The following is a 27,094-nucleotide window of genomic DNA, read 5'->3' on the forward strand; positions in this document are numbered from 1 at the left end:
TAGGCGATCGTTAATGTCAGCAGAACAACAGACAACGTGCTTCTGTCAGAAAAGGACGACAAAACGCGGTTTCGTGGAGCGGACTGAGAAAACTAGCCAAGACTGCCAAGATTAAGAGCCAAGAAGGTAAAAGGCCATTCTGGCAGGGGGAGATCGCGACCACCGACGCACGGACCACCACCGAGCCTGCGCAGCAATTTACATACGGAACGAGCAAGTTTGTACCAATCAGTAGACAGGACAATAATGAATATGTATGAATACGTAAAATTTTCATCTACAAATTGTACGGGAAAGCTGTGTGAGGTACGCACGCCAGGAGGAGCGATCCCCCGTGCATCTGGCGCCGTGAATAAAGAATGCCTGCTCTTTAATACTAAATTGGCGTTGAGGAGTTGTTTCCGATTTTACCGCGTTTTTCGGTAACACAGGGAGTCACACCAAGAGAGCCAGAGAAAGACAAAAATACCGACAGGCTACAGGACAGAGCAGGAGGAGTAAAAAAATAAAAACGGAGCCGCAGCCAGGCAGAGAGAGGCAGAGAAAGAAAAAGGAGCCACAGGCTACAGGACAGAGAGAGGGAGGACTGAAAAGACGGGGAGGCAGGGAGCCACTCAGAGCGAGATGGAGAAAGAAGGTGCGGGGGGGCGCAAAAAAAAATAATTTTGCAGCAGGTAAGGAAAGAGAGGGGGCCGGGGGAGGGACAGGGAGGGCCCAGGACGTACAAGAGAGGCAACGGGGCCCCAGTGGCCCAGGACTCACCGCGACTCTCGCTCTCAGCGCTGCTGGCACAATTTAGCCGTTCAGATGCTTCTTTCCCCTTCTCTCCTCCCTGCCTCTTCTGCAGCTCCAGACTCTAGGCCGACCTCCACCTAAAGAGAATACATGGGTGTCTTACAGCTCGTACGAGATGAGGCTTCCTAGGCACGTAGCCTAGCTCGCTCGTGCACTACACGCCCGTACCGAACTGCGGGTTCGAACTGTGGGAAGAAGGGGGAGTCCTTGGGGGCTATGGCATTTCTCTTCCTAAGTAACCGTTACACATGACAGAGCCCTCCTATCCCAGAAACAGCTCAACACCTGTCCGCCGAAAAGGAGGAGTGAATTAATTCCTTGCTTTGCTTCCACGCACAGCTTTTGCTTTACCTATTAAACAGTCTTGATCTCAACCCATGATTTTTCTTGCTTTTACCCTTCCAGCTCTCTCCCCCAGCCCACTGAGGGTGGAGTGAGCAAGCAGCTCCCTGGTGCAGAGTTGCCAGCTGGGGCTAAGCCACGGCACGCGCTTGTCCCGGTTTGGCAGGGAACGGACCGTCCGTCGCCTGGCTCCTGGAGCGATGGGCTGCTGGGCAGAGGGGGAGGCCACCAACGATGAGGAGCAGGGCGCAGGACAGTAGGAGGAGAGAAGAGAAGAGCAGCATCCGGCTGGACGGGGGCGGGGGGGGGGCGTGTGTGCGTGTAGTGAGAAGGCACGAGGCAGGGAACAGGACGGCCAGAGAAGGACAGGGAGCCTGACGGAGGTGGAGATAAAAGCAGCAGAGAGAGGGGAAGAGAGGCAGCAGAAAGAGGGAAGAGCAGGACACAGACCAACAAAGAAGGAAGAGGAGCAGGCTGGAGGCGCACAAAGAACCTGGGGCAGGCCGCACGACAGCGAGGGAGGAAAGAAGAATAGGGGCAGGAAGCTGGACCGAGCGAGATGGAGACAGACAAGATAAGCGACAAGAACAGGGCAGAAAGGGAAGAATGAAGCCACGGGGACAGGGAGCCGAGACGGCCAGCGACGGAGGGAAGGGCCCGGGGAGGGAACACCACAAAACAAACCATGGGGCTACGTGGTACAGAGCATGAGAAGGCAGAGAATTAACAATTAGGGACAGGGAGCCAGAAAAACAACAAAAAAAAAAAAACAAAACAAAGGGAGATGGAGAGCAAAAGGAATCGCAATGCGTACAGAAAGAAGAGAGAAACAATTCTAAATTAGGGTCATGGGGAAGCCAGAGACAGCAAGATGGAGAAAGGACAAAAGCTACAGGCTACAGGGCAGAGAGGGAAGAATTAATGAATAGACGCAGAGAGCTGGGCAGAAAGAGGTGGAGAAAGGCTAAAGATCACACGGCCAACAGGGAAGAGAGAAGAGAGGGAGGAATTTTAAAAACAGGGGCAAGAAGCCAGAGAGAGGGAGAGAGAGGCAACAATAAATGGGGACAAGCCACAGGGCAGCGAGGAGGGAATCGATGAATAAGAACAGGAGACCAAAGAGAACACAATGTAGAATGGAAAAAAGCAACAGCGGCCTACAGGGAAGGAGGAATTAAAGATCAGGCACTGGGAGGCAGACAGACACGTGAAGAAACAAGTGAAAAAAAAAAAAAACCAAAACAACGGCAATGGGCTACAAAGACAGACAGAGAGGGAAGAAATAAAACATCGCAGCAAGGAGCTGGACAGAGAGAGATGAGGACAAACAAATAGCACGGGTCTACGTGACAGAGAACGTGGAATTAGAACACAGAGAGAGGGAGCCGGACAGAGAGAGAGGCCGAGAGAAACATCTAGACGGGCTACAGCGGGCAGAGGCAGGAATTAAAACCTAGGGACAGGCAGCTGGACAGAGAGAGACGGAGATCACAGGGAACAGCGGTGGCTGCAGGAAGAACAGGAATTCATGAATAGGGAAAGGGAGCTGGACAGAGAAGGACTCAGAAAGGCAAGAACAGTAGCAGGGTACAGAGCAGAGCAGACGAATTAAAAAGCGCGGGGGGAGCGTTGAGGCAGACAGAGATTAAGAAAAAAGTCACGGGCTACGTGGCAAAGCAGGAGGAATTCAGAAACGGGGATGGCAACCAAGGGAGAGTGAGCTAGTGAAGGACAACGGGCATTCAAAGTGAGGGACGGGGAGCTGGGAAAAGCGAGGCAGAGAAAAACAGAATCACAGAGAGAATCACACAAAGCCAAAAAAGAAGAAACTGAACAACAGGAACAGGTGTAACCAAAGCGATGAAATCAACCAACCAGAGACGGTGTTCCATTACGGGAACACGGAGCGTACGAATCAGCGCATCTGTTGATCTGCATTTTAGTCCCTAGGCGATCGTTAATGTCAGCAGAACAACAGACAACGTGCTTCTGTCAGAAAAGGACGACAAAACGCGGTTTCGTGGAGCGGACTGAGAAAACTAGCCAAGACTGCCAAGATTAAGAGCCAAGAAGGTAAAAGGCCATTCTGGCAGGGGGAGATCGCGACCACCGACTCACGGACCACCACAGACCCAAGTAACACCACCTACTCGGAAGAGAACAACGGAAGAGGACAACTGAGCCTGCGCAGCGATTTACATACGGAACGAGCAAGTTTGTACCAATCAGTAGACAGGACAATAATGAATATGTATGAATACGTAAAATTTTCATCTACAAATTGTACGGGAAAGCTGTGTGAGGTACGCACGCCAGGAGGAGCGATCCCCCGTGCATCTGGCGCCGTGAATAAAGAATGCCTGCTCTTTAATACTAAATTGGCGTTGAGGAGTTGTTTCCGATTTTACCGCGTTTTTCGGTAACACAGGGAGTCAGACCAAGAGAGCCAGAGAAAGACAAAAATACCGACAGGCTACAGGACAGAGCAGGAGGAGTAAAAAAATAAAAACGGAGCCAGAGCCAGGCAGAGAGAGGCGGAGAAAGAAAAAGAAGCCACAGGCTACAGGACAGAGAGAGGGAGGACTGAAAAGACGGGGAGGCAGGGAGCCACTCAGAGCGAGATGGAGAAAGAAGGTGCGGGGGGGGCGCAAAAAAAAATAATTTTGCAGCGGGTAAGGAAAGAGAGGGGGCCGGGGGAGAGACAGGGAGGGCCCAGGACGTACAAGAGAGGCAACGGGGCCCCAGTGGCCCAGGACTCACCGCGACTCTCGCTCTCAGCGCTGCTGGCACAATTTAGCCGTTCAGATGCTTCTTTCCCCTTCTCTCCTCCCTGCCTCTTCTGCAGCTCCAGACTCTAGGCCGTCCTCCACCTGAAGAGAACACGTGGGTGTCTTGCAGCTCTTACGAGATGAGGCTTCCTAGGCACGTAGCCTAGCTCGCTCGTGCACTACACGCCCGTACCGAACTCCGGGTTACGCGTACAGACCCTGCCGTGCACGTTGGTGGCCTGGCCCGCTGCGGGCTATGAAGGGGGATCCTTCCTCCCTCACCTGCAGGGACAGGCTCTCTCTTGCCTGCAGCAGGAAAGCAGCTGGCAGCCAGAGCGCCTTCCGTTTCTTCTTCTTTACCTTTTGTTGGCGTCTCCAGCTTCAGCCGAGGCAGCTCCTGTCCACAGCCGGGAAGGGCTTTGTCTATCCCTTTTCGGCCCTGCGCTGCAAGGACGGCGAGGCCGGGCAGAGAGAAGCCACGCAAGCCTGAGACGGCCGCAGTCAACAGCATCCCCGGGGGAAGGACAGACAACCACGTCCTCAGCACGGTCTCTGGGAGAGGGAAAGAAGAAACAGCGACCGTGGTTACCGTCGATCGACCCTGACCAAAGCCTCTCCTTCCGCAGGGGCTTCTGGACACACCGCTCCTTCCCAGGGCTACTGCTAAGGGCCCCTGCGCCGAGGGGGAATCCAGTGCGCTTGAGGGCCGGCTCGCTGCCTTCACGACAGGGCCTGGGGGCGGCCAAGGGCTACGCAGCACGCTTCAGGGGAGGTGCCGGAGCTGGGGGCAGGCGCATGGGGCAAGGGGGGCCAGGGGAGGCTGAGCGGGAGCTCCGGTGAGCCGGCCATCATCTGCGCTCTGGGCAGGGGGAAAAGGTCACCGTCCTCCTCCTTTCCCTCTTCCCTTCTGTCAGCTCCCGGGGAACTCACCGCTTCTCGGGGAGCGGCCGCACCCGCAAGCCCCCAGAAATCAACACCAATCCAACCCCAAATACAGCTCGCGTACCGTACGCGGCACGGCCGCCCGGCACCCGAGCGCCGGAAGACCGCGCCTCCCGCCACGCCCCGGCGAACCACGTGACAGGGCCGGCAGCCGCGCGCCACAAGGACTACAGCTCCCGGCGTGCTCTGCGGCACAACACGGCCGCCCGGCAGCCGCGCGCCACAAGGACTACAGCTCCCGGCATGCTCTGCGGCACAACACGGCCGCACGGCCAGCCGGCAGCCACACCACCACAGCTACCGGCATGCTCTGCGGCACAACCCGCCCGCCCGGCAGCCACACCACCCACACCACCACAGCTACCGGCATGCCGCGAGCCCGCCTTCCCCGCTCTCTGATCCTGCGGGGCACCGCCCCTCCCGCCCATGCACCCGGAACCCCCACCGAGCCCTCAGCACAGCCTCGCTCTCCCCACCGCCCGCTCCGACCCGGCGCTGCCCCGCCGCAGCCATCCTCGGGGCTTTACCCGGGACCCAGCGGTCCATCCCCCAGCTCCCGCTCACCTTCCCCCTCGCTACAGTCGCAGCCCGCTGACGCTCGGCCACAGCTCCGCTCCGCCCTCGGCTCTCACTGGCCCCCCGGAGCAGGGCACCACCCCTTTTCTAGGGAGGAGCCGGCACCATCAGCCCCACTGCCCGCACCTGGGGCTCCTCCAGCCCCCGCGCGCAGCTGAGGCACAGCAGCAACGGGGGGCCCCTCCCCTCACCCCCACAGTGCACCACCTCCTCCCCTGGGCTCCATCACAGCCCCTTGCCCCACGCAAAGGCAGCACAAACGCAGCCCTGAGGGCAAAGGAGAGGGCAGGTGTTTGTGCAGGCGCACACGCGTAACAAGTCCCAGGAGCGATTCGTGGCTCAGGGTCCCCAACGCTCCCCACTGCCCCAAGGCCACCTCGGCTGCCGTTGCCGGAGCCGCAAGGAGCTGGTGTTGGCTAGGATAGTGCTCATTTTCTCCATAGTAGCTAGGAAGGGATAAGTTTTGGATTTATGCTCAAAACAGCGTTAATAATGTAGAGATGTTTTGGTTCTTGCTGAGCACTGCTTCCACAGTCAGGGCCTCTTCTGGTTCTCTCAGTGCCCCACCAGCAAGTAGGCTGGGAGAGGACACAGCTGGGAAAGCTTTCCCAGCTAACTGACCAAAGGGATATGCCATACCATTTGACATCATGCTCAGCACACACAGCTGGGGGAAGAAGGCGGAGTCCTTGGGGGCTATGGCATTTCTCTTCCTGAGTAACCGTTACACATGACAGAGCCCTGCTTTCCCAGAGACGGCTCAACCCCTGCCCGCCGAAAAGGAGGAGTGAATTAATTCCTTGCTTTGCTTCCATGCACAGCTTTTGCTTTACCTATTAAACAGTCTTGATCTCAACCCATGATTTTTCTCGCTTTTACCCTTCCAGCTCTCTCCCCCAGCCCACTGAGGGTGGAGTGAGCAAGCAGCTCCCTGGTGCAGAGTTGCCAGCTGGGGCTAAGCCACGGCACGCGCTTGTCCCGGTTTGGCAGGGAACGGACCGTCCGTCGCCTGGCTCCTGGAGCGATGGGCTGCTGGGCAGAGGGGGAGGCCACCAAAGATGAGGAGCAGGGCGCAGGACAGTAGGAGGAGAGAAGAGAAGAGCAGCATCCGGCTGGACGGGGGCGGGGGGGGGCGTGTGTGCGTGTAGTGAGAAGGCACGAGGCAGGGAACAGGACGGCCAGAGAAGGACAGGGAGCCTGACGGAGGTGGAGATAAAAGCAGCAGAGAGAGGGGAAGAGAGGCAGCAGAAAGAGGGAAGAGCAGGACACAGACCAACAAAGAAGGAAGAGGAGCAGGCTGGAGGCGCACAAAGAACCTGGGGCAGGCCGCACGACAGCGAGGGAGGAAAGAAGAATAGGGGCAGGAAGCTGGACCGAGCGAGATGGAGACAGACAAGATAAGCGACAAGAACAGGGCAGAAAGGGAAGAATGAAGCCACGGGGACAGGGAGCCGAGACGGCCAGCGACGGAGGGAAGGGGCCGGGGAGGGAACACCACAAAACAAACCATGGGGCTACGTGGTACAGAGCATGAGAAGGCAGAGAATTAACAATTAGGGACAGGGAGCCAGAAAAACAACAAAAAAAAAAACAAAACAAAGGGAGATGGAGAGCAAAAGGAATCGCAATGCGTACAGAAAGAAGAGAGAAACAATTCTAAATTAGGGTCATGGGGAAGCCAGAGACAGCAAGATGGAGAAAGGACAAAAGCTACAGGCTACAGGGCAGAGAGGGAAGAATTAATGAATAGATGCAGAGAGCTGGGCAGAAAGAGGTGGAGAAAGGCTAAAGATCACACGGCCAACAGGGAAGAGAGAAGAGAGGGAGGAATTTTAAAAACAGGGGCAAGAAGCCAGAGAGAGGGAGAGAGAGGCAACAATAAATGGGGACAAGCCACAGGGCAGCGAGGAGGGAATCGATGAATAAGAACAGGAGACCAAAGAGAACACAATGTAGAACGGAAAAAAGCAACAGCGGCCTACAGGGAAGGAGGAATTAAAGATCAGGCACTGGGAGGCAGACAGAGACACGTGAAGAAACAAGTGAAAAAAAAAAAACCCAAAACAACGGCAATGGGCTACAAAGACAGACAGAGAGGGAAGAAATAAAACATCGCAGCAAGGAGCTGGACAGAGAGAGATGAGGACAAACAAATAGCACGGGTCTACGTGACAGAGAACGTGGAATTAGAACACAGAGAGAGGGAGCCAGACAGAGAGAGAGGCCGAGAGAAAAATCTAGACGGGCTACAGCAGGCAGAGGCAGGAATTAAAACCTAGGGACAGGCAGCTGGACAGAGAGAGACGGAGATCACAGGGAACAGCGGTGGCTGCAGGAAGAACAGGAATTCATGAATAGGGAAAGGGAGCTGGACAGAGAAGGACTCAGAAAGGCAAGAACAGTAGCAGGGTACAGAGCAGAGCAGACGAATTAAAAAGCGCGGGGGGAGCGTTGAGGCAGACAGAGATTAAGAAAAAAGTCACGGGCTACGTGGCAAAGCAGGAGGAATTCAGAAACGGGGATGGCAACCAAGGGAGAGTGAGCTAGTGAAGGACAACGGGCATTCAAAGTGAGGGACGGGGAGCTGGGAAAAGCGAGGCAGAGAAAAACAGAATCACAGAGAGAATCACACAAAGCCAAAAAAGAAGAAACTGAACAACAGGAACAGGTGTAACCAAAGCGATGAAATCAACCAACCAGAGACGGTGTTCCATTACGGGAACACGGAGCGTACGAATCAGCGCATCTGTTGATCTGCATTTTAGTCCCTAGGCGATCGTTAATGTCAGCAGAACAACAGACAACGTGCTTCTGTCAGAAAAGGACGACAAAACGCGGTTTCGTGGAGCGGACTGAGAAAACTAGCCAAGACTGCCAAGATTAAGAGCCAAGAAGGTAAAAGGCCATTCTGGCAGGGGGAGATCGCGACCACCGACTCACGGACCACCACAGACCCAAGTAACACCACCTACTCGGAAGAGAACAACGGAAGAGGACAACTGAGCCTGCGCAGCGATTTACATACGGAACGAGCAAGTTTGTACCAATCAGTAGACAGGACAATAATGAATATGTACGAATACGTAAAATTTTCATCTACAAATTGTACGGGAAAGCTGTGTGAGGTACGCACGCCAGGAGGAGCGATCCCCCGTGCATCTGGCGCCGTGAATAAAGAATGCCTGCTCTTTAATACTAAATTGGCGTTGAGGAGTTGTTTCCGATTTTACCGCGTTTTTCGGTAACACAGGGAGTCACACCAAGAGAGCCAGAGAAAGACAAAAATACCGACAGGCTACAGGACAGAGCAGGAGGAGTAAAAAAATAAAAACGGAGCCAGAGCCAGGCAGAGAGAGGCGGAGAAAGAAAAAGCCGCCACAGGCTACAGGACAGAGAGAGGGAGGACTGAAAAGACGGGGAGGCAGGGAGCCACTCAGAGCGAGATGGAGAAAGAAGGTGCGGGGGGGGCGCAAAAAAAAATAATTTTGCAGCGGGTAAGGAAAGAGAGGGGGCCGGGGGAGAGACAGGGAGGGCCCAGGACGTACAAGAGAGGCAACGGGGCCCCAGTGGCCCAGGACTCACCGCGACTCTCGCTCTCAGCGCTGCTGGCACAATTTAGCCGTTCAGATGCTTCTTTCCCCTTCTCTCCTCCCTGCCTCTTCTGCAGCTCCAGACTCTAGGCCGTCCTCCACCTGAAGAGAACACGTGGGTGTCTTGCAGCTCTTACGAGATGAGGCTTCCTAGGCACGTAGCCTAGCTCGCTCGTGCACTACACGCCCGTACCGAACTGCGGGTTCGAACTGTGGGAAGAAGGCGGAGTCCTTGGGGGCTATGGCATTTCTCTTCCTAAGTAACCGTTACACATGACAGAGCCCTTCTATCCCAGAAACAGCTCAACACCTGCCCGCCGAAAAGGAGGAGTGAATTAATTCCTTGCTTTGCTTCCATGCACAGCTTTTGCTTTACCTATTAAACAGTCTTGATCTCAACCCATGATTTTTCTCGCTTTTACCCTTCCAGCTCTCTCCCCCAGCCCACTGAGGGTGGAGTGAGCAAGCAGCTCCCTGGTGCAGAGTTGCCAGCTGGGGCTAAGCCACGGCACGCGCTTGTCCCGGTTTGGCAGGGAACGGACCGTCCGTCGCCTGGCTCCTGGAGCGATGGGCTGCTGGGCAGAGGGGGAGGCCACCAAAGATGAGGAGCAGGGCGCAGGACAGTAGGAGGAGAGAAGAGAAGAGCAGCATCCGGCTGGACGGGGGCGGGGGGGGCGTGTGTGCGTGTAGTGAGAAGGCACGAGGCAGGGAACAGGACGGCCAGAGAAGGACAGGGAGCCTGACGGAGGTGGAGATAAAAGCAGCAGAGAGAGGGGAAGAGAAGCAGCAGAAAGAGGGAAGAGCAGGACACAGACCAACAAAGAAGGAAGAGGAGCAGGCTGGAGGCGCACAAAGAACCTGGGGCAGGCAGCACGACAGCGAGGGAGGAAAGAAGAATAGGGGCAGGAAGCTGGACCGAGCGAGATGGAGACAGACAAGATAAGCGACAAGAACAGGGCAGAAAGGGAAGAATGAAGCCACGGGGACAGGGAGCCGAGACGGCCAGTGACGGAGGGAAGGGGCCGGGGAGGGAACACCACAAAACAAACCATGGGGCTACGTGGTACAGAGCATGAGAAGGCAGAGAATTAACAATTAGGGACAGGGAGCCAGAAAAACAACAAAAAAAAAAACAAAACAAAGGGAGATGGAGAGCAAAAGGAATCGCAATGCGTACAGAAAGAAGAGAGAAACAATTCTAAATTAGGGTCATGGGGAAGCCAGAGACAGCAAGATGGAGAAAGGACAAAAGCTACAGGCTACAGGGCAGAGAGGGAAGAATTAATGAATAGACGCAGAGAGCTGGGCAGAAAGAGGTGGAGAAAGGCTAAAGATCACACGGCCAACAGGGAAGAGAGAAGAGAGGGAGGAATTTTAAAAACAGGGGCAAGAAGCCAGAGAGAGGGAGAGAGAGGCAACAATAAATGGGGACAAGCCACAGGGCAGCGAGGAGGGAATCGATGAATAAGAACAGGAGACCAAAGAGAACACAATGTAGAACGGAAAAAAGCAACAGCGGCCTACAGGGAAGGAGGAATTAAAGATCACGCACTGGGAGGCAGACAGAGACACGTGAAGAAACAAGTGAAAAAAAAAAAACCCAAAACAACGGCAATGGGCTACAAAGACAGACAGAGAGGGAAGAAATAAAACATCGCAGCAAGGAGCTGGACAGAGAGAGATGAGGACAAACAAATAGCACGGGTCTACGTGACAGAGAACGTGGAATTAGAACACAGAGAGAGGGAGCCGGACAGAGAGAGAGGCCGAGAGAAACATCTAGACGGGCTACAGCGGGCAGAGGCAGGAATTAAAAGCTAGGGACAGGCAGCTGGACAGAGAGAGACGGAGATCACAGGGAACAGCGGTGGCTGCAGGAAGAACAGGAATTCATGAATAGGGAAAGGGAGCTGGACAGAGAAGGACTCAGAAAGGCAAGAACAGTAGCAGGGTACAGAGCAGAGCAGACGAATTAAAAAGCGCGGGGGGAGCGTTGAGGCAGACAGAGATTAAGAAAAAAGTCACGGGCTACGTGGCAAAGCAGGAGGAATTCAGAAACGGGGATGGCAACCAAGGGAGAGTGAGCTAGTGAAGGACAACGGGCATTCAAAGTGAGGGACGGGGAGCTGGGAAAAGCGAGGCAGAGAAAAACAGAATCACAGAGAGAATCACACAAAGCCAAAAAAGAAGAAACTGAACAACAGGAACAGGTGTAACCAAAGCGATGAAATCAACCAACCAGAGACGGTGTTCCATTACGGGAACACGGAGCGTACGAATCAGCGCATCTGTTGATCTGCATTTTAGTCCCTAGGCGATCGTTAATGTCAGCAGAACAACAGACAACGTGCTTCTGTCAGAAAAGGACGACAAAACGCGGTTTCGTGGAGCGGACTGAGAAAACTAGCCAAGACTGCCAAGATTAAGAGCCAAGAAGGTAAAAGGCCATTCTGGCAGGGGGAGATCGCGACCACCGACTCACGGACCACCACAGACCCAAGTAACACCACCTACTCGGAAGAGAACAACGGAAGAGGACAACTGAGCCTGCGCAGCGATTTACATACGGAACGAGCAAGTTTGTACCAATCAGTAGACAGGACAATAATGAATATGTATGAATACGTAAAATTTTCATCTACAAATTGTACGGGAAAGCTGTGTGAGGTACGCACGCCAGGAGGAGCGATCCCCCGTGCATCTGGCGCCGTGAATAAAGAATGCCTGCTCTTTAATACTAAATTGGCGTTGAGGAGTTGTTTCCGATTTTACCGCGTTTTTCGGTAACACAGGGAGTCACACCAAGAGAGCCAGAGAAAGACAAAAATACCGACAGGCTACAGGACAGAGCAGGAGGAGTAAAAAAATAAAAACGGAGCCGGAGCCAGGCAGAGAGAGGCAGAGAAAGAAAAAGGAGCCACAGGCTACAGGACAGAGAGAGGGAGGACTGAAAAGACTGGGAGGCAGGGAGCCACTCAGAGCGAGATGGAGAAAGAAGGTGTGGGGGGGGCGCAAAAAAAAATAATTTTGCAGCAGGTAAGGAAAGAGAGGGGGCCGGGGGAGAGACAGGGAGGGCCCAGGACGTACAAGAGAGGCAACGGGGCCCCAGTGGCCCAGGACTCACCACGACTCTCGCTCTCAGCGCTGCTGGCACAATTTAGCCGTTCAGATGCTTCTTTCCCCTTCTCTCCTCCCTGCCTCTTCTGCAGCTCCAGACTCTAGGCCGACCTCCACCTAAAGAGAATACATGGGTGTCTTACAGCTCGTACGAGATGAGGCTTCCTAGGCACGTAGCCTAGCTCGCTCGTGCACTACACGCCCGTACCGAACTGCGGGTTCGAACTGTGGGAAGAAGGGGGAGTCCTTGGGGGCTATGGCATTTCTCTTCCTAAGTAACCGTTACACATGACAGAGCCCTGCTATCCCAGAAACAGCTCAACACCTGTCCGCCGAAAAGGAGGAGTGAATTAATTCCTTGCTTTGCTTCCACGCACAGCTTTTGCTTTACCTATTAAACAGTCTTGATCTCAACCCATGATTTTTCTCACTTTTACCCTTCCAGCTCTCTCCCCTAGCCCACTGAGGGTGGAGTGAGCAAGCAGCTCCCTGGTGCAGAGCTGCCAGCTGGGGCTAAGCCACGGCACGCGCTTGTCCCGGTTTGGCAGGGAACGGACCGTCCGTCGCCTGGCTCCTGGAGCGATGGGCTGCTGGGCAGAGGGGGAGGCCACCAACGATGAGGAGCAGGGCGCAGGACAGTAGGAGGAGAGAAGAGAAGAGCAGCATCCGGCTGGACGGGGGCGGGGGGGGGGGGGGGCGTGTGTGCGTGTAGTGAGAAGGCACGAGGCAGGGAACAGGACGGCCAGAGAAGGACAGGGAGCCTGACGGAGGTGGAGATAAAAGCAGCAGAGAGAGGGGAAGAGAGGCAGCAGAAAGAGGGAAGAGCAGGACACAGACCAACAAAGAAGGAAGAGGAGCAGGCTGGAGGCGCACAAAGAACCTGGGGCAGGCAGCACGACAGCGAGGGAGGAAAGAAGAATAGGGGCAGGAAGCTGGACCGAGCGAGATGGAGACAGACAAGATAAGCGACAAGAACAGGGCAGAAAGGGAAGAATGAAGCCACGGGGACAGGGAGCCGAGACGGCCAGCGACGGAGGGAAGGGGCCGGGGAGGGAACACCACAAAACAAACCATGGGGCTACGTGGTACAGAGCATGAGAAGGCAGAGAATTAACAATTAGGGACAGGGAGCCAGAAAAACAACAACAAAAAAAAAACAAAACAAAGGGAGATGGAGAGCAAAAGGAATCGCAATGCGTACAGAAAGAAGAGAGAAACAATTCTAAATTAGGGTCATGGGGAAGCCAGAGACAGCAAGATGGAGAAAGGACAAAAGCTACAGGCTACAGGGCAGAGAGGGAAGAATTAATGAATAGACGCAGAGAGCTGGGCAGAAAGAGGTGGAGAAAGGCTAAAGATCACACGGCCAACAGGGAAGAGAGAAGAGAGGGAGGAATTTTAAAAACAGGGGCAAGAAGCCAGAGAGAGGGAGAGAGAGGCAACAATAAATGGGGACAAGCCACAGGGCAGCGAGGAGGGAATCGATGAATAAGAACAGGAGACCAAAGAAAACACAATGTAGAACGGAAAAAAGCAACAGCGGCCTACAGGGAAGGAGGAATTAAAGATCAGGCACTGGGAGGCAGACAGAGACACGTGAAGAAACAAGTGAAAAAAAAAAAACCTAAACAACGGCAATGGGCTACAAAGACAGACAGAGAGGGAAGAAATAAAACATCGCAGCAAGGAGCTGGACAGAGAGAGATGAGGACAAACAAATAGCACGGGTCTACGTGACAGAGAACGTGGAATTAGAACACAGAGAGAGGGAGCCGGACAGAGAGAGAGGCCGAGAGAAACATCTAGACGGGCTACAGCGGGCAGAGGCAGGAATTAAAAGCTAGGGACAGGCAGCTGGACAGAGAGAGACGGAGATCACAGGGAACAGCGGTGGCTGCAGGAAGAACAGGAATTCATGAATAGGGAAAGGGAGCTGGACAGAGAAGGACTCAGAAAGGCAAGAACAGTAGCAGGGTACAGAGCAGAGCAGACGAATTAAAAAGCGCGGGGGGAGCGTTGAGGCAGACAGAGATTAAGAAAAAAGTCACGGGCTACGTGGCAAAGCAGGAGGAATTCAGAAACGGGGATGGCAACCAAGGGAGAGTGAGCTAGTGAAGGACAACGGGCATTCAAAGTGAGGGACGGGGAGCTGGGAAAAGCGAGGCAGAGAAAAACAGAATCACAGAGAGAATCACACAAAGCCAAAAAAGAAGAAACTGAACAACAGGAACAGGTGTAACCAAAGCGATGAAATCAACCAACCAGAGACGGTGTTCCATTACGGGAACACGGAGCCTACGAATCAGCGCATCTGTTGATCTGCATTTTAGTCCCTAGGCGATCGTTAATGTCAGCAGAACAACAGACAACGTGCTTCTGTCAGAAAAGGACGACAAAACGCGGTTTCGTGGAGCGGACTGAGAAAACTAGCCAAGACTGCCAAGATTAAGAGCCAAGAAGGTAAAAGGCCATTCTGGCAGGGGGAGATCGCGACCACCGACTCACGGACCACCACCGAGCCTGCGCAGCGATTTACATACGGAACGAGCAAGTTTGTACCAATCAGTAGACAGGACAATAATGAATATGTACGAATACGTAAAATTTTCATCTACAAATTGTACGGGAAAGCTGTGTGAGGTACGCACGCCAGGAGGAGCGATCCCCCGTGCATCTGGCGCCGTGAATAAAGAACGCCTGCTCTTTAATACTAAATTGGCGTTGAGGAGTTGTTTCCGATTTTACCGCGTTTTTCGGTAACACAGGGAGTCAGACCAAGAGAGCCAGAGAAAGACAAAAATACCGACAGGCTACAGGACAGAGCAGGAGGAGTAAAAAAATAAAAACGGAGCCAGAGCCAGGCAGAGAGAGGCAGAGAAAGAAAAAGGAGCCACAGGCTACAGGACAGAGAGAGGGAGGACTGAAAAGACGGGGAGGCAGGGAGCCACTCAGAGCGAGATGGAGAAAGAAGGTGCGGGGGGGGCGCAAAAAAAAATAATTTTGTAGCAGGTAAGGAAAGAGAGGGGGCCGGGGGAGAGACAGGGAGGGCCCAGGACGTACAAGAGAGGCAACGGGGCCCCAGTGGCCCAGGACTCACCGCGACTCTCGCTCTCAGCGCTGCTGGCACAATTTAGCCGTTCAGATGCTTCTTTCCCCTTCTCTCCTCCCTGCCTCTTCTGCAGCTCCAGACTCTAGGCCGACCTCCACCTAAAGAGAATACATGGGTGTCTTACAGCTCGTACGAGATGAGGCTTCCTAGGCACGTAGCCTAGCTCGCTCGTGCACTACACGCCCGTACCGAACTGCGGGTTCGAACTGTGGGAAGAAGGGGGAGTCCTTGGGGGCTATGGCATTTCTCTTCCTAAGTAACCGTTACACATGACAGAGCCCTGCTATCCCAGAAACAGCTCAACACCTGTCCGCCGAAAAGGAGGAGTGAATTAATTCCTTGCTTTGCTTCCACGCACAGCTTTTGCTTTACCTATTAAACAGTCTTGATCTCAACCCATGATTTTTCTCACTTTTACCCTTCCAGCTCTCTCCCCCAGCCCACTGAGGGTGGAGTGAGCAAGCAGCTCCCTGGTGCAGAGCTGCCAGCTGGGGCTAAGCCACGGCACGCGCTTGTCCCGGTTTGGCAGGGAACGGACCGTCCGTCGCCTGGCTCCTGGAGCGATGGGCTGCTGGGCAGAGGGGGAAGACACCAAAGATGAGGAGCAGGGCGCAGGACAGTAGGAGGAGAGAAGAGAAGAGCAGCATCCGGCTGGACGGGGGCGGGGGGGGGCATGTGTGCGTGTAGTGAGAAGGCACGAGGCAGGGAACAGGACGGCCAGAGAAGGACAGGGAGCCTGACGGAGGTGAAGATAAAAGCAGCAGAGAGAGGGGAAGAGAGGCAGCAGAAAGAGGGAAGAGCAGGACACAGACCAACAAAGAAGGAAGAGGAGCAGGCTGGAGGCGCACAAAGAACCTGGGGCAGGCAGCACGACAGCGAGGGAGGAAAGAAGAATAGGGGCAGGAAGCTGGACCGAGCGAGATGGAGACAGACAAGATAAGCGACAAGAACAGGGCAGAAAGGGAAGAATGAAGCCACGGGGACAGGGAGCCGAGACGGCCAGCGACGGAGGGAAGGGGCCGGGGAGGGAACACCACAAAACAAACCATGGGGCTACGTGGTACAGAGCATGAGAAGGCAGAGAATTAACAATTAGGGACAGGGAGCCAGAAAAACAACAACAAAAAAAAAACAAAACAAAGGGAGATGGAGAGCAAAAGGAATCGCAATGCGTACAGAAAGAAGGGAGAAACAATTCTAAATTAGGGTCATGGGGAAGCCAGAGACAGCAAGATGGAGAAAGGACAAAAGCTACAGGCTACAGGGCAGAGAGGGAAGAATTAATGAATAGACGCAGAGAGCTGGGCAGAAAGAGGTGGAGAAAGGCTAAAGATCACACGGCCAACAGGGAAGAGAGAAGAGAGGGAGGAATTTTAAAAACAGGGGCAAGAAGCCAGAGAGAGGGAGAGAGAGGCAACAATAAATGGGGACAAGCCACAGGGCAGCGAGGAGGGAATCGATGAATAAGAACAGGAGACCAAAGAGAACACAATGTAGAATGGAAAAAAGCAACAGCGGCCTACAGGGAAGGAGGAATTAAAGATCAGGCACTGGGAGGCAGACAGACACGTGAAGAAACAAGTGAAAAAAAAAAAAAAACCAAAACAACGGCAATGGTCTACAAAGACAGACAGAGAGGGAAGAAATAAAACATCGCAGCAAGGAGCTGGACAGAGAGAGATGAGGACAAACAAATAGCACGGGTCTACGTGACAGAGAACGTGGAATTAGAACACAGAGAGAGGGAGCCGGACAGAGAGAGAGGCCGAGAGAAACATCTAGACGGGCTACAGCGGGCAGAGGCAGGAATTAAAAGCTAGGGACAGGCAGCTGGACAGAGAGAGACGGAGATCACAGGGAACAGCGGTGGCTGCAGGAAGAACAGGAATTCATGAATAGGGAAAGGGAGCTGGACAGAGAAGGACTCAGAAAGGCAAGAACAGTAGCAGGGTACAGAGCAGAGCAGACGAATTAAAAAGCGCGGGGGGAGCGTTGAGGCAGACAGAGATTAAGAAAAAAGTCACGGGCTACGTGGCAAAGCAGGAGGAATTCAGAAACGGGGATGGCAACCAAGGGAGAGTGAGCTAGTGAAGGACAACGGGCATTCAAAGTGAGGGACGGGGAGCTGGGAAAAGCGAGGCAGAGAAAAACAGAATCACAGAGAGAATCACACAAAGCCAAAAAAGAAGAAACTGAACAACAGGAACAGGTGTAACCAAAGCGATGAAATCAACCAACCAGAGACGGTGTTCCATTACGGGAACACGGAGCCTACGAATCAGCGCATCTGTTGATCTGCATTTTAGTCCCTAGGCGATCGTTAATGTCAGCAGAACAACAGACAACGTGCTTCTGTCAGAAAAGGACGACAAAACGCGGTTTCGTGGAGCGGACTGAGAAAACTAGCCAAGACTGCCAAGATTAAGAGCCAAGAAGGTAAAAGGCCATTCTGGCAGGGGGAGATCGCGACCACCGACGCACGGACCACCACCGAGCCTGCGCAGCAATTTACATACGGAACGAGCAAGTTTGTACCAATCAGTAGACAGGACAATAATGAATATGTATGAATACGTAAAATTTTCATCTACAAATTGTACGGGAAAGCTGTGTGAGGTACGCACGCCAGGAGGAGCGATCCCCCGTGCATCTGGCGCCGTGAATAAAGAATGCCTGCTCTTTAATACTAAATTGGCGTTGAGGAGTTGTTTCCGATTTTACCGCGTTTTTCGGTAACACAGGGAGTCACACCAAGAGAGCCAGAGAAAGACAAAAATACCGACAGGCTACAGGACAGAGCAGGAGGAGTAAAAAAATAAAAACGGAGCCGCAGCCAGGCAGAGAGAGGCAGAGAAAGAAAAAGGAGCCACAGGCTACAGGACAGAGAGAGGGAGGACTGAAAAGACGGGGAGGCAGGGAGCCACTCAGAGCGAGATGGAGAAAGAAGGTGCGGGGGGGCGCAAAAAAAAATAATTTTGCAGCAGGTAAGGAAAGAGAGGGGGCCGGGGGAGGGACAGGGAGGGCCCAGGACGTACAAGAGAGGCAACGGGGCCCCAGTGGCCCAGGACTCACCGCGACTCTCGCTCTCAGCGCTGCTGGCACAATTTAGCCGTTCAGATGCTTCTTTCCCCTTCTCTCCTCCCTGCCTCTTCTGCAGCTCCAGACTCTAGGCCGACCTCCACCTAAAGAGAATACATGGGTGTCTTACAGCTCGTACGAGATGAGGCTTCCTAGGCACGTAGCCTAGCTCGCTCGTGCACTACACGCCCGTACCGAACTGCGGGTTCGAACTGTGGGAAGAAGGGGGAGTCCTTGGGGGCTATGGCATTTCTCTTCCTAAGTAACCGTTACACATGACAGAGCCCTGCTATCCCAGAAACAGCTCAACACCTGTCCGCCGAAAAGGAGGAGTGAATTAATTCCTTGCTTTGCTTCCACGCACAGCTTTTGCTTTACCTATTAAACAGTCTTGATCTCAACCCATGATTTTTCTTGCTTTTACCCTTCCAGCTCTCTCCCCCAGCCCACTGAGGGTGGAGTGAGCAAGCAGCTCCCTGGTGCAGAGTTGCCAGCTGGGGCTAAGCCACGGCACGCGCTTGTCCCGGTTTGGCAGGGAACGGACCGTCCGTCGCCTGGCTCCTGGAGCGATGGGCTGCTGGGCAGAGGGGGAGGCCACCAACGATGAGGAGCAGGGCGCAGGACAGTAGGAGGAGAGAAGAGAAGAGCAGCATCCGGCTGGACGGGGGCGGGGGGGGGGCGTGTGTGCGTGTAGTGAGAAGGCACGAGGCAGGGAACAGGACGGCCAGAGAAGGACAGGGAGCCTGACGGAGGTGGAGATAAAAGCAGCAGAGAGAGGGGAAGAGAGGCAGCAGAAAGAGGGAAGAGCAGGACACAGACCAACAAAGAAGGAAGAGGAGCAGGCTGGAGGCGCACAAAGAACCTGGGGCAGGCCGCACGACAGCGAGGGAGGAAAGAAGAATAGGGGCAGGAAGCTGGACCGAGCGAGATGGAGACAGACAAGATAAGCGACAAGAACAGGGCAGAAAGGGAAGAATGAAGCCACGGGGACAGGGAGCCGAGACGGCCAGCGACGGAGGGAAGGGCCCGGGGAGGGAACACCACAAAACAAACCATGGGGCTACGTGGTACAGAGCATGAGAAGGCAGAGAATTAACAATTAGGGACAGGGAGCCAGAAAAACAACAAAAAAAAAAAAACAAAACAAAGGGAGATGGAGAGCAAAAGGAATCGCAATGCGTACAGAAAGAAGAGAGAAACAATTCTAAATTAGGGTCATGGGGAAGCCAGAGACAGCAAGATGGAGAAAGGACAAAAGCTACAGGCTACAGGGCAGAGAGGGAAGAATTAATGAATAGACGCAGAGAGCTGGGCAGAAAGAGGTGGAGAAAGGCTAAAGATCACACGGCCAACAGGGAAGAGAGAAGAGAGGGAGGAATTTTAAAAACAGGGGCAAGAAGCCAGAGAGAGGGAGAGAGAGGCAACAATAAATGGGGACAAGCCACAGGGCAGCGAGGAGGGAATCGATGAATAAGAACAGGAGACCAAAGAGAACACAATGTAGAATGGAAAAAAGCAACAGCGGCCTACAGGGAAGGAGGAATTAAAGATCAGGCACTGGGAGGCAGACAGACACGTGAAGAAACAAGTGAAAAAAAAAAAAAACCAAAACAACGGCAATGGGCTACAAAGACAGACAGAGAGGGAAGAAATAAAACATCGCAGCAAGGAGCTGGACAGAGAGAGATGAGGACAAACAAATAGCACGGGTCTACGTGACAGAGAACGTGGAATTAGAACACAGAGAGAGGGAGCCGGACAGAGAGAGAGGCCGAGAGAAACATCTAGACGGGCTACAGCGGGCAGAGGCAGGAATTAAAACCTAGGGACAGGCAGCTGGACAGAGAGAGACGGAGATCACAGGGAACAGCGGTGGCTGCAGGAAGAACAGGAATTCATGAATAGGGAAAGGGAGCTGGACAGAGAAGGACTCAGAAAGGCAAGAACAGTAGCAGGGTACAGAGCAGAGCAGACGAATTAAAAAGCGCAGGGGGAGCGTTGAGGCAGACAGAGATTAAGAAAAAAGTCACGGGCTACGTGGCAAAGCAGGAGGAATTCAGAAACGGGGATGGCAACCAAGGGAGAGTGAGCTAGTGAAGGACAACGGGCATTCAAAGTGAGGGACGGGGAGCTGGGAAAAGCGAGGCAGAGAAAAACAGAATCACAGAGAGAATCACACAAAGCCAAAAAAGAAGAAACTGAACAACAGGAACAGGTGTAACCAAAGCGATGAAATCAACCAACCAGAGACGGTGTTCCATTACGGGAACACGGAGCGTACGAATCAGCGCATCTGTTGATCTGCATTTTAGTCCCTAGGCGATCGTTAATGTCAGCAGAACAACAGACAACGTGCTTCTGTCAGAAAAGGACGACAAAACGCGGTTTCGTGGAGCGGACTGAGAAAACTAGCCAAGACTGCCAAGATTAAGAGCCAAGAAGGTAAAAGGCCATTCTGGCAGGGGGAGATCGCGACCACCGACTCACGGACCACCACAGACCCAAGTAACACCACCTACTCGGAAGAGAACAACGGAAGAGGACAACTGAGCCTGCGCAGCGATTTACATACGGAACGAGCAAGTTTGTACCAATCAGTAGACAGGACAATAATGAATATGTATGAATACGTAAAATTTTCATCTACAAATTGTACGGGAAAGCTGTGTGAGGTACGCACGCCAGGAGGAGCGATCCCCCGTGCATCTGGCGCCGTGAATAAAGAATGCCTGCTCTTTAATACTAAATTGGCGTTGAGGAGTTGTTTCCGATTTTACCGCGTTTTTCGGTAACACAGGGAGTCAGACCAAGAGAGCCAGAGAAAGACAAAAATACCGACAGGCTACAGGACAGAGCAGGAGGAGTAAAAAAATAAAAACGGAGCCAGAGCCAGGCAGAGAGAGGCGGAGAAAGAAAAAGAAGCCACAGGCTACAGGACAGAGAGAGGGAGGACTGAAAAGACGGGGAGGCAGGGAGCCACTCAGAGCGAGATGGAGAAAGAAGGTGCGGGGGGGGCGCAAAAAAAAATAATTTTGCAGCGGGTAAGGAAAGAGAGGGGGCCGGGGGAGAGACAGGGAGGGCCCAGGACGTACAAGAGAGGCAACGGGGCCCCAGTGGCCCAGGACTCACCGCGACTCTCGCTCTCAGCGCTGCTGGCACAATTTAGCCGTTCAGATGCTTCTTTCCCCTTCTCTCCTCCCTGCCTCTTCTGCAGCTCCAGACTCTAGGCCGTCCTCCACCTGAAGAGAACACGTGGGTGTCTTGCAGCTCTTACGAGATGAGGCTTCCTAGGCACGTAGCCTAGCTCGCTCGTGCACTACACGCCCGTACCGAACTCCGGGTTACGCGTACAGACCCTGCCGTGCACGTTGGTGGCCTGGCCCGCTGCGGGCTATGAAGGGGGATCCTTCCTCCCTCACCTGCAGGGACAGGCTCTCTCTTGCCTGCAGCAGGAAAGCAGCTGGCAGCCAGAGCGCCTTCCGTTTCTTCTTCTTTACCTTTTGTTGGCGTCTCCAGCTTCAGCCGAGGCAGCTCCTGTCCACAGCCGGGAAGGGCTTTGTCTATCCCTTTTCGGCCCTGCGCTGCAAGGACGGCGAGGCCGGGCAGAGAGAAGCCACGCAAGCCTGAGACGGCCGCAGTCAACAGCATCCCCGGGGGAAGGACAGACAACCACGTCCTCAGCACGGTCTCTGGGAGAGGGAAAGAAGAAACAGCGACCGTGGTTACCGTCGATCGACCCTGACCAAAGCCTCTCCTTCCGCAGGGGCTTCTGGACACACCGCTCCTTCCCTGGGCTACTGCTAAGGGCCCCTGCGCCGAGGGGGAATCCAGTGCGCTTGAGGGCCGGCTCGCTGCCTTCACGACAGGGCCTGGGGGCGGCCAAGGGCTACGCAGCACGCTTCAGGGGAGGTGCCGGAGCTGGGGGCAGGCGCATGGGGCAAGGGGGGCCAGGGGAGGCTGAGCGGGAGCTCCGGTGAGCCGGCCATCATCTGCGCTCTGGGCAGGGGGAAAAGGTCACCGTCCTCCTCCTTTCCCTCTTCCCTTCTGTCAGCTCCCGGGGAACTCACCGCTTCTCGGGGAGCGGCCGCACCCGCAAGCCCCCAGAAATCAACACCAATCCAACCCCAAATACACCTCGCGTACCGTACGCGGCACGGCCGCCCGGCACCCGAGCGCCGGAAGACCGCGCCTCCCGCCACGCCCCGGCGAACCACGTGACAGGGCCGGCAGCCGCGCGCCACAAGGACTACAGCTCCCGGCGTGCTCTGCGGCACAACACGGCCGCACGGCCAGCCGGCAGCCACACCACCACAGCTACCGGCATGCTCTGCGGCACAACCCGCCCGCCCGGCAGCCACACCACCCACACCACCACAGCTACCGGCATGCCGCGAGCCCGCCTTCCCCGCTCTCTGATCCTGCGGGGCACCGCCCCTCCCGCCCATGCACCCGGAACCCCCACCGAGCCCTCAGCACAGCCTCGCTCTCCCCACCGCCCGCTCCGACCCGGCGCTGCCCCGCCGCAGCCATCCTCGGGGCTTTACCCGGGACCCAGCGGTCCATCCCCCAGCTCCCGCTCACCTTCCCCCTCGCTACAGTCGCAGCCCGCTGACGCTCGGCCACAGCTCCGCTCCGCCCTCGGCTCTCACTGGCCCCCCGGAGCAGGGCACCACCCCTTTTCTAGGGAGGAGCCGGCACCATCAGCCCCACTGCCCGCACCTGGGGCTCCTCCAGCCCCCGCGCGCAGCTGAGGCACAGCAGCAACGGGGGGCCCCTCCCCTCACCCCCACAGTGCACCACCTCCTCCCCTGGGCTCCATCACAGCCCCTTGCCCCACGCAAAGGCAGCACAAACGCAGCCCTGAGGGCAAAGGAGAGGGCAGGTGTTTGTGCAGGCGCACACGCGTAACAAGTCCCAGGAGCGATTCGTGGCTCAGGGTCCCCAACGCTCCCCACTGCCCCAAGGCCACCTCGGCTGCCGTTGCCGGAGCCGCAAGGAGCTGGTGTTGGCTAGGATAGTGCTCATTTTCTCCATAGTAGCTAGGAAGGGATAAGTTTTGGATTTATGCTCAAAACAGCGTTAATAATGTAGAGATGTTTTGGTTCTTGCTGAGCACTGCTTCCACAGTCAGGGCCTCTTCTGGTTCTCTCAGTGCCCCACCAGCAAGTAGGCTGGGAGAGGACACAGCTGGGAAAGCTTTCCCAGCTAACTGACCAAAGGGATATGCCATACCATTTGACATCATGCTCAGCACACACAGCTGGGGGAAGAAGGCGGAGTCCTTGGGGGCTATGGCATTTCTCTTCCTGAGTAACCGTTACACATGACAGAGCCCTGCTTTCCCAGAGACGGCTGAACCCCTGCCCGCCGAAAAGGAGGAGTGAATTAATTCCTTGCTTTGCTTCCATGCACAGCTTTTGCTTTACCTATTAAACAGTCTTGATCTCAACCCATGATTTTTCTCGCTTTTACCCTTCCAGCTCTCTCCCCCAGCCCACTGAGGGTGGAGTGAGCAAGCAGCTCCCTGGTGCAGAGTTGCCAGCTGGGGCTAAGCCACGGCACGCGCTTGTCCCGGTTTGGCAGGGAACGGACCGTCCGTCGCCTGGCTCCTGGAGCGATGGGCTGCTGGGCAGAGGGGGAGGCCACCAAAGATGAGGAGCAGGGCGCAGGACAGTAGGAGGAGAGAAGAGAAGAGCAGCATCCGGCTGGACGGGGGCGGGGGGGGGGCGTGTGTGCGTGTAGTGAGAAGGCACGAGGCAGGGAACAGGACGGCCAGAGAAGGACAGGGAGCCTGACGGAGGTGGAGATAAAAGCAGCAGAGAGAGGGGAAGAGAGGCAGCAGAAAGAGGGAAGAGCAGGACACAGACCAACAAAGAAGGAAGAGGAGCAGGCTGGAGGCGCACAAAGAACCTGGGGCAGGCCGCACGACAGCGAGGGAGGAAAGAAGAATAGGGGCAGGAAGCTGGACCGAGCGAGATGGAGACAGACAAGATAAGCGACAAGAACAGGGCAGAAAGGGAAGAATGAAGCCACGGGGACAGGGAGCCGAGACGGCCAGCGACGGAGGGAAGGGGCCGGGGAGGGAACACCACAAAACAAACCATGGGGCTACGTGGTACAGAGCATGAGAAGGCAGAGAATTAACAATTAGGGACAGGGAGCCAGAAAAACAACAAAAAAAAAACAAAACAAAGGGAGATGGAGAGCAAAAGGAATCGCAATGCGTACAGAAAGAAGAGAGAAACAATTCTAAATTAGGGTCATGGGGAAGCCAGAGACAGCAAGATGGAGAAAGGACAAAAGCTACAGGCTACAGGGCAGAGAGGGAAGAATTAATGAATAGATGCAGAGAGCTGGGCAGAAAGAGGTGGAGAAAGGCTAAAGATCACACGGCCAACAGGGAAGAGAGAAGAGAGGGAGGAATTTTAAAAACAGGGGCAAGAAGCCAGAGAGAGGGAGAGAGAGGCAACAATAAATGGGGACAAGCCACAGGGCAGCGAGGAGGGAATCGATGAATAAGAACAGGAGACCAAAGAGAACACAATGTAGAACGGAAAAAAGCAACAGCGGCCTACAGGGAAGGAGGAATTAAAGATCAGGCACTGGGAGGCAGACAGAGACACGTGAAGAAACAAGTGAAAAAAAAAAAACCCAAAACAACGGCAATGGGCTACAAAGACAGACAGAGAGGGAAGAAATAAAACATCGCAGCAAGGAGCTGGACAGAGAGAGATGAGGACAAACAAATAGCACGGGTCTACGTGACAGAGAACGTGGAATTAGAACACAGAGAGAGGGAGCCAGACAGAGAGAGAGGCCGAGAGAAAAATCTAGACGGGCTACAGCAGGCAGAGGCAGGAATTAAAACCTAGGGACAGGCAGCTGGACAGAGAGAGACGGAGATCACAGGGAACAGCGGTGGCTGCAGGAAGAACAGGAATTCATGAATAGGGAAAGGGAGCTGGACAGAGAAGGACTCAGAAAGGCAAGAACAGTAGCAGGGTACAGAGCAGAGCAGACGAATTAAAAAGCGCGGGGGGAGCGTTGAGGCAGACAGAGATTAAGAAAAAAGTCACGGGCTACGTGGCAAAGCAGGAGGAATTCAGAAACGGGGATGGCAACCAAGGGAGAGTGAGCTAGTGAAGGACAACGGGCATTCAAAGTGAGGGACGGGGAGCTGGGAAAAGCGAGGCAGAGAAAAACAGAATCACAGAGAGAATCACACAAAGCCAAAAAAGAAGAAACTGAACAACAGGAACAGGTGTAACCAAAGCGATGAAATCAACCAACCAGAGACGGTGTTCCATTACGGGAACACGGAGCGTACGAATCAGCGCATCTGTTGATCTGCATTTTAGTCCCTAGGCGATCGTTAATGTCAGCAGAACAACAGACAACGTGCTTCTGTCAGAAAAGGACGACAAAACACGGTTTCGTGGAGCGGACTGAGAAAACTAGCCAAGACTGCCAAGATTAAGAGCCAAGAAGGTAAAAGGCCATTCTGGCAGGGGGAGATCGCGACCACCGACTCACGGACCACCACAGACCCAAGTAACACCACCTACTCGGAAGAGAACAACGGAAGAGGACAACTGAGCCTGCGCAGCGATTTACATACGGAACGAGCAAGTTTGTACCAATCAGTAGACAGGACAATAATGAATATGTACGAATACGTAAAATTTTCATCTACAAATTGTACGGGAAAGCTGTGTGAGGTACGCACGCCAGGAGGAGCGATCCCCCGTGCATCTGGCGCCGTGAATAAAGAATGCCTGCTCTTTAATACTAAATTGGCGTTGAGGAGTTGTTTCCGATTTTACCGCGTTTTTCGGTAACACAGGGAGTCAGACCAAGAGAGCCAGAGAAAGACAAAAATACCGACAGGCTACAGGACAGAGCAGGAGGAGTAAAAAAATAAAAACGGAGCCAGAGCCAGGCAGAGAGAGGCGGAGAAAGAAAAAGAAGCCACAGGCTACAGGACAGAGAGAGGGAGGACTGAAAAGACGGGGAGGCAGGGAGCCACTCAGAGCGAGATGGAGAAAGAAGGTGTGGGGGGGGCGCAAAAAAAAATAATTTTGCAGCGGGTAAGGAAAGAGAGGGGGCCGGGGGAGAGACAGGGAGGGCCCAGGACGTACAAGAGAGGCAACGGGGCCCCAGTGGCCCAGGACTCACCACGACTCTCGCTCTCAGCGCTGCTGGCACAATTTAGCCGTTCAGATGCTTCTTTCCCCTTCTCTCCTCCCTGCCTCTTCTGCAGCTCCAGACTCTAGGCCGACCTCCACCTAAAGAGAATACATGGGTGTCTTACAGCTCGTACGAGATGAGGCTTCCTAGGCACGTAGCCTAGCTCGCTCGTGCACTACACGCCCGTACCGAACTGCGGGTTCGAACTGTGGGAAGAAGGGGGAGTCCTTGGGGGCTATGGCATTTCTCTTCCTAAGTAACCGTTACACATGACAGAGCCCTGCTATCCCAGAAACAGCTCAACACCTGTCCGCCGAAAAGGAGGAGTGAATTAATTCCTTGCTTTGCTTCCACGCACAGCTTTTGCTTTACCTATTAAACAGTCTTGATCTCAACCCATGATTTTTCTCACTTTTACCCTTCCAGCTCTCTCCCCTAGCCCACTGAGGGTGGAGTGAGCAAGCAGCTCCCTGGTGCAGAGCTGCCAGCTGGGGCTAAGCCACGGCACGCGCTTGTCCCGGTTTGGCAGGGAACGGACCGTCCGTCGCCTGGCTCCTGGAGCGATGGGCTGCTGGGCAGAGGGGGAGGCC

General features: G+C 54.5%; 2 long non-coding RNA genes across 4 annotated transcripts; both read right to left on the reverse strand.

Annotated features, from left to right (window-relative positions):
• Window positions 1-3,445: 3,445 nt before the first annotated feature.
• Window positions 3,446-12,577, reverse strand: LOC142058403 (uncharacterized). Of its 2 annotated transcripts, none has more exons than XR_012660954.1 (3): window positions 12,138-12,577; window positions 9,006-9,115; window positions 3,446-4,007 (listed from the first exon to the last, which is right to left on the reverse strand). It is a non-coding gene; the product is annotated as an uncharacterized LOC142058403 (long non-coding RNA). The 2 variants fall into 2 exon arrangements; XR_012660953.1 differs by lacking the exon at window positions 3,446-4,007 and adding an exon at window positions 4,094-4,457.
• Window positions 12,578-18,086: 5,509 nt separating this feature from the next.
• LOC142058305 (uncharacterized) lies at window positions 18,087-22,795 on the reverse strand. 2 transcript variants are annotated; one of them, XR_012660897.1, is made up of 3 exons: window positions 22,385-22,795; window positions 21,815-22,006; window positions 18,087-18,421 (listed from the first exon to the last, which is right to left on the reverse strand). It is a non-coding gene; the product is annotated as an uncharacterized LOC142058305 (long non-coding RNA). The 2 variants fall into 2 exon arrangements; XR_012660898.1 differs by lacking the exon at window positions 18,087-18,421 and adding an exon at window positions 21,024-21,556.
• Between the last annotated feature and the right edge of the window lie 4,299 nt (window positions 22,796-27,094).

This window comes from Phalacrocorax aristotelis, chromosome 6, assembly GCF_949628215.1.
Source record: "Phalacrocorax aristotelis chromosome 6, bGulAri2.1, whole genome shotgun sequence".
Classification (NCBI taxonomy): domain Eukaryota; kingdom Metazoa; phylum Chordata; class Aves; order Suliformes; family Phalacrocoracidae; genus Phalacrocorax; species Phalacrocorax aristotelis.